Genomic DNA, 8,191 nt, shown 5'->3' on the forward strand with positions numbered 1-8,191 from the left:
CACAGTATTAGAAGAGCCCAACAGAAAAGGAAATTCAAATAGTAACTTTGAAGCATTGATTTTTACCTCTGCTTCCTCAAAGTCTGGCTGTAAAAAAATATGTGCATCATAATATTATAGAAATGTAGTAGACTCATCATAAGGTGGTTTTATTGAAGTTGCAGTTTATTTTTAAAGAACATAGAGACGAAAAAACAGATGTACAGTAAAAGGAAACTGCACACTATTTGTTCCTATTCTGAGTGCCGCTTAGTTGGCTACAAGAATATGGCACTACTTCCTGTTCTGATTAACTCAGCACACCACTCAACAAAATTATTATACCCACTAGGGTTTTTGTGGCGGGGGGGGGGGTCTGATGTTATTTGTTGCTTTTAACAATTCTTATTTTTGGCTGGACTGAACTTTAGAAGTAGAATCTCCCAGAGGAGATAGTCTTTGTCAATTGGCAATCTGTTCCTGATGTTTTCTTTGACTTCTTTCATTCTCTTGGCCAAAAGTTTAGCATACTCTGCAGCCTCTTCCTTATTCTTAATACACTGTTTCTTCAGAGCAATATGCCAGCATTTCTGTTGCAGGAGAAGCAGAGTCACCAGACCTTCAATGTTCATTGCTTTGGTCTTGGGTTTCTAACCTTCCTTGTACAAGGGTTTTCTGACAATGTATTGATGGGCAGCATCTTCTTTGGAGAAACTGAAGAGTTTGCAGAGTCTGCTAGCTCTTTTGGGTCCCAGGTGATAAGCCATTGTAGTATCTATAAATCCAGTAATATCCTTCTCTCTTTTTCTTTTTAAACAATAACCAAGTTGAGAATGGTCAGATTGACAATGACAATTCAACCCAGAACAGATTTGTGCTCTCTCTCTCTAGTTCTCCTTGGTCTGTAATAGGAATGCCCCTTACTCTGTAGCAGATGAATATGGCCATGGGACAAGGTGAGTATGTCTATGGGACAAGATATATTGCTTTAAGAGAAATCCTTGTTTGTTATTCCCACCACTGATTCAAACCCTATAACTCTTCTGCTCTTCACCAAAATATCTGCAGCAACGTCTTGGCCATGCACTTCTTATGAAAATACAAAGTTTCTGGTTTTTATCCCCTTTAGTGGGTTTCTTGTAGCCAGTAACTGGGAAGAAGGTATTCATCTTCATGTTAATGCAGGGGATGGCCTACAGGTACCATGAAGGAAGACACTGGCCAGTTTTAATGTAGGGAATGAGTACCTCAACCACAGAGAGCAATTGAAAATCTCAGTACTAAACTCATAAATTTTGCTACAATAACTGTGACTATTCAAAAGCCCAATCATAATTTTTAACCATACAACCTTTACTTCCTAATCTTTTTCACATCTATGAACTACATTTTTCTTTATCTCTACAAACACAGAAATGAAATTACATATCAAGTGATCCATTGAAGTAAAGAGACTTGCAGAAAAATAGTAGCTTAAACACAACTAACTCCTTCCAGTCAGATTTCCAAATTGTCATTGAAATGTCTACCCATGTATAAAGTAGAAAAAAAAGCCTATCTCAGAACTGGAAACTGTCCCCGGGGACATCACACAAGAGAATTGCCAAGTTATTGGGTACTAGACATATTAAAACAAGGAAAGAAGACCCATGACCACTGCACAGCCCCTGTGAAGTGAATGAACTGAAATCCAGCAGAAATCAACAAACACCTTTTACTTTGATCAGGTGAGGACCACTGGAAAATTTAAGACATGGACCACAGACCACAATGAACAGAGATTACCTGGCAGGGCTTTTTCTCCTGCTGCACCCTAGTAAGAATCAGAGCACTACCACAGCTAGCTCAGGGGAACTTTCGTGAATTGAGAAATGGCCTCCAAATCCTTTGACGCTCCTCCTACCACTTGCAACTGCTAGTCTTAAACAATGACATAGATTCTACTCCTTCATATCAAGCCATGTTAACATCAGCCAATTTTTATATTTAAAATTATGTTTTCTGTGGCTTTTATTGTTTTGTTTTGGTTTTTGTATTGCTGTTGTTACCTAGGAAAGTCTATGTTGTTTGAATATTAGGTGGATTTTGTCTCATAAAATATGAAAATGTTTTTTACCTTACCTTTTAGGTCCAGTTGAAAGAATAAAGAAAAAGTTAATAGTGGGCTGTAGTTTTATCTTATTTTTTCAGAAACTCAGTAACCTAGGCTGGAGGGTTACTGGAGGTTAATGAGAATAACCTTTGTACTAAAAATATCCTAAAATTGACAAGTGCATTACCCACAGTTTCTTTTTGGTTGGTTGCTGTTCTGATTACCCTCTGCTAGATAAGGAATACTAGAAGCAGATCAAGAAAATAAGATGCACAAAGAGAAATGAAAGCAATAATAGAAACTATTAAATTTACAGAGAAAATGAAGCAAGTAGAAGAGAAAATCAACAAGAGGAGAAATGATGATAAGGAAGAAAAACAAAACACCTCATAACAACATGCAAATCAAACCTCAATAGGGGATAAGTTTTCAGCATTTAGAGGAATTTACCTTAGATATACAATGGGCAAAATGGGGGAAATCACTCAATGTGAATAAAGAAAATATGAGAAGCCTTCCTTTAGCACTACCTTGTGGTACAGATATCTGTGAGATTGAGAATTACTGGGCCTCTCTTCCTTTAGTCAATCTACGTTGCTTTTTTGAGAGACAAAGCATATTTTCATCTGCCTATGCCAAACCTCAGTCCTCAGGGAAGGCTACAGAAAGCAACCCACAACTGTTGAAATTTGACCAGGTTAATCTTTCTACTTTGATTTACACATAGAAACTCAGAGGTTGGAAAAGTACTGGTTTGGGCATAATGTTTCTGTGAGATTCGACCCATCCAATAAGACTTTTAGAGTCTGAGGATAGGAGAGGGACAATGAGTACTAGAGAAACAGTCATGGGCACCGAGGGGTATCTTCCTGAACTGGCACAAGAACCCCCAGGACAGAAACAACCAACAGATACAGGACATTGGGAACTGTGCTCTGAGTTGCTACATCAACTGGTTCCCCTGCTCTCCCTCTGAGAAAAAGGGTTAAGCTTAACCCATAGGTAAGCTTTCTTGTCAAAATTATCTAATATAGCAACCAGAACAAACTTAAAACAAGGAATCTAGCATCTTCAATAGCATGCAGAGGTACATGGCACAGGAACAGGAAGTCAGGAGGAAACAGCAAAGCTGAGACAAAAGGAAAACAGGATGTGATGCAAAAGCAATAACTAAATGACAAATAAATGAATTGCAAACAGTAGAATCACAAGCCATGGTGGGAGGTGAGCCAGAATGATGAACTCTGCTCACATGACTCTCCTCATGTCACTAATGCCATGACACAACTCATACAAAAATGTTCTTTTCAAATAATTGATTTGTAACAGTGCAGGGAAAGGCCATATAAGACAGAAAGGAGACAGTATGAGATTTATGAAAAATTAAAGCTGAAGAAAATTATAGCTCTAAAAATATACAGGATTAAACCATTAGGGAATAAAGGCTGTTCATGAAGAAGCAGCTTCAAAAGCAAGAATCTGTGGATATGACTCGTACAATTTTCCTAAAGGAGGAGTTTGCATTTAGAGAAGCTAAATAGGTTGATACTCACCCCTATCCAAAACCACTCTCCAACACCACCCCATATTCACACTTTTTCATTCAAAAATATAGAAGAGGGTAGACACACAAGAGCCAGAGAAGATATGGGGAATATCATTGTACTGCCCATGAACTCTTGGATCACTGTGTATGACTCTGTCAATTATGCCTCCTTTTTAGTCATCTAAGGCAGCCTGCTATAAGCAAAACAGGTCAGTCAACGACAACTCTCACATTTAAAGATGATCCAAAAATTGAGTAAATGATAGATATTCAATATTCCTATTTGAGGAAAATTAACACCAGAAAAGAGAGAAGACAAAGGTCAAAATAAAACAAAGAGCAGGGGCTGGGGATGTGGCTCAAGAGGTAGCGCGCTTGCCTGGCATGCGCAGGGCGCTGGGTTCAATCCTCAGCACCACATAAAAATTAAAAAAATAAAGATGTTGTGTCCACCAAAAATTAAAAAATAAATATTAAAAAATTCTCTCTCTCTTTAAAAAAAAAAACGAAGAGCAAACTAAGAAAAATAATACTTTTAAAAACACAGAAGTTAAACAATGTATAATTATCTTTCACAATTTTATAAAAATTAAGGACTGTATCTATGAAAAATACAAGCAACCAACAGATACCTTTAAAACATGGGTTTGTTCTGAAAGACGTTAAACATAGGCAAAAGAAGAAACTATGGTATAATTAATTCCCATGTCACATCATATTTCATCTCTATTCCCAATTATCCTTCCACCTCAGGTAACTTTAAGGAAAACTCATATAATACCATTTCAACCATGCATATTTCAGGCAGATTTTTAATCATTAAAGTTTAATTAGAAAAAAATAGGAACAAATCATAGATATACTACATTGCCAAATAAACTCAGCAAAAGATAAAATCTAGTAACCCAAGAGATGCAGCCAAGAAGTTTCCCAGGACCAGAAAGTAAAAAGATAAAGAGACCATGGGATTATATAGAAACAGAACCTGAGACAAGGATTCACATGAAAGTGATTTATTAAGAGAGTATTCTTAACATAACCTGTAAAGGAAAAAAAAAGCAAAAAAGTTAAGCAGGAATATGAATGTCTAGCATCATTCTATTTCATGGAGCACCCTGAAAAGCAAATTACACTAGAGAGTTTGCTTTACCTTGAGGCAAAATAACTGGGCTTTTATATTCTTCCCTATATTGGTTCATCATTGACTGCTGGCCATCCCCCAACAATGTAGCTCCAAGTGCCCAAGGAAATTGTTCAAAGAAAGTTACAGGTATAAACTATTATCTGTATTCAGGTATCAATGTGTGTGGGGGGGGGGGTACAAAAAAGGTAAAAGTTGTACTTGGAATCTGGGTGTATCATTAACAGCACAAGCTGCTAATAGAAAATAAAATGAAAAGTTAAGTGACATGGAGGATAGATACAGAATTGCAATATTATCTAATTAAAAATCACAGAAAGATGAGAGAAAAAAAGGAGAAATGAACAATAAAATTATAAAAGGTGTTTTCCAAAAGTATAAGTTACAAAAGGTATTTAAAATAAAGGTGAAATTATTCAAATTGAAAAGACTCATCAGTTGCCCAGTGAAGGGAAGATTTTTCAAATATGCATGATTCGGACATTGAAGATTAATTTTATGATTGATGCTCAGACCATGACACCGAAAAGGACAGTCATCTAAAGGCCTGAATGAGCAGAATAATTATAGATTTACTAGTATGCATCCTGTTGAAATAGATGTCTTGCTGAGCTATAAATATCTCTGAAGGTAAGTGTGGTGGCTCATGTCAGTAATCCCAGCTACTGGGGAGGCTGAGGCAGGGTAATTGGGTAATTGCATGTTCCATAACAGCCTGGACAACAGACTATATCTCAAATAAAATACTTCAGGCTGAGGGTATATAGCTCAGTAATAAGGCACTTGCTCAACATGTGCAGGCCCCTGGGTTGAATACCTACTACCATAAAAAAAATTGTTGAAACTATATATGACTTATGTCTCACAAACAAGGAATTGTTGTATAGAATAACAGGTACCCAGTTTCCAGGGGACATGCCTGCCCATGCCCTTAGAGGCAGACCTGCTAGAATTGATCCAACTTCAGATCCTGAAGTGGCTCTGTAAGTTGGTTATAACCTCTCTCAGCCATAGTCAGGAATATGACATACTTCCTCAAGCCTATTACCATGGCTACTATCAAAAAGGTAAAAAATAAATAAATAAATAAAATAAATGAGTGTTGGCAGGGTTGTGGGGAGAAGAGAACACTTGCACTAGTGATGGAATTTTAAACTGGTACAGCCATTATGGAAAACAATATGGATTTTCTTCAAACTATTAAACATAAAACACCATATGATCCAGCAATCCAATTTTAGGGCATATATCTAAAGAACCACAAGAAGTCAGCATCTTGAAGAGGTATCTACATTCCATGTTCACTGCAGCACTGTTGACAATAGCCAAGATATGAAGCAACTTAGATGTCTGTTAATGGATGAATGAATAAAGAAAATGTTTTATATAAACACACATATGTATATACACATAAATACACACACATGCACACATATGCAATGGAATATTTATTTAGACATTTAAAAAGAAGGTAATTATTCTATATACAACAATGAAGATGAAACTGGAGAATACTATGCTAAATAAAAATGAGCCAGATGCAGAGGACAAATTCTATATGGATATCACTTATATGTGGGATCTACGATAGTTGATATCTTAGAAACAGAGGTTAGAATGATGGTTACCAGACACCGTGAGGTGGGAGAAATGGGGAGATTTTGGTCAAAGTGTATAAATGTTTACTTATAAAGTTTGGGTAGAATAGCAGGAACCCCTTTTTTTTCTGGGGATCTCATGTACAGCATGGTGAATATAGTTCACAATACTTTATTGTTTACTTTCAATTTTCTAAGAACGTTAATCTTAAGTGTTTTCATCACATACACATTCTTACACACACACATATACATGCACACACACATGCACAACTATATTCATGTGAAATGATGATGTGTTAATTAAATTGATTGTGGCAATCATTTTGTAAAACATGTATATAAAATATCCTGTACCTTAGATATATATATATTTTTAATGGGGTTAATTATAGTTCAATACAGCTGGGGAAAAAATAACAATTGGAAAGCATATAAACGTTCAGAGAATGAAGATGTAAGAAAAAAGAAACAGTTAAGAAAAAATAAATGTTTTTATAGTTAAAAATGTAACAAATCTAATCTCAGGTAATCTTAATAAAAGTAGTAGATATGAAAGACTTGGGAAGTGGAAAAATTTCTACTTTACAAGTACAATTTTTAGGAGGTCCCTGAGACTCAGATGTCCATCTGAGATTAGCAACTATCCAGCAACAAGGGTTATAGATCTAAATCTCTCTGGAGTACATGCCCCCCAACAAAATTTCAAAGGATGGTCAGAACTAAATCCCAGCTGCTGGAACTTCCCACTTAAAACTCTGCATCAGGCCTGGTATAGGAATGCATGGGCCTAGTCTGTCCAGACAAAACTCCAGTTGTCAGCACTCCCCAGTCTATCCTGCCCCATACTGTGAGATGGGACAGTGAGAGCTGCTACAACCAGCTTGGGTCCCAGGCCACACCAGCTGGTAGTTCAGTGAGAAAAACAAAAAAAGTCAAATTATACGTAATTCAAGGAGTGCATAGGCCAAAAAGAAATGCAGAGAAGGGCTCAACAGCATAGGAAGTGAACATTCATTCTTGTTGACAGTTTTGAACACTTCAGCAACAAAAAGCCCTTCAGTTTTCATTAAGAATTCTTTTTATTTATTTATTTATTTATTATTTATTTATTCATTTTTACTTTTTCCATTCTTTATGTTAGCATGTGTTTGTGTGCATGTTCTCACTCTGCTGATTGGTTCCAGAATATATTTTGTTCATATACTTTTCTTTCATTTTTTTTCACCTTCCAACAAAGCCCTTTTCAGTCATTTTTTCTTTAACATTGTCACACCACTGGAGATGCAAGATCTTATCATCGTGATTTAATAATCATGAAGAAAGACCAAGAGTATTCAGGAAACATTATACCTGGTGCATCCAACAGCTGAACCAATGCAAGAAGATTCCACTTAGGCCCAAGAAAAGAATATTTATATAAGTTCCTGTAAAGGGGCGTTTTGTCAATGTGTGTAAATAAGTTACCAGCAAAGAATATTATAATGAAAGAACAAACTATCAGCCAGTTTCACTTGACATCAATATAAAAATCCTAAGTAATACATTTAATGAATTGATTCTACCATCACAGTAAAAAGACTACAACATGACCCAGAAGGATTTATCTTTGGAGTATAAGATTGGCTAGATGTCATGAAATCTTTTGATGCAATTCAATATATTACTGCTTAAGAAAGAAAAAAAATGATCTCATTAATAGGTATTGAAATTTTTTGATAAAATTGAATACCCTGTCCTGAGAAAAGCTCTTATAAAGAAGAATTTAAACAAAATTGCCTTAAAATATTAGGTTATTATGCAGAAACTCACAGCAAGTAGTGCACCTAATCATG

General features: G+C 35.9%; 1 pseudogene; it reads right to left on the reverse strand.

Annotated features, from left to right (window-relative positions):
* Positions 1–384: 384 nt before the first annotated feature.
* On the reverse strand, positions 385–1,154 carry LOC143394736 (small ribosomal subunit protein eS6 pseudogene; annotated as a pseudogene).
* Between the last annotated feature and the right edge of the window lie 7,037 nt (positions 1,155–8,191).

Source organism: Callospermophilus lateralis, chromosome 3, assembly GCF_048772815.1.
Source record: "Callospermophilus lateralis isolate mCalLat2 chromosome 3, mCalLat2.hap1, whole genome shotgun sequence".
In the NCBI taxonomy this organism is placed as follows: Eukaryota; Metazoa; Chordata; class Mammalia; order Rodentia; family Sciuridae; genus Callospermophilus; species Callospermophilus lateralis.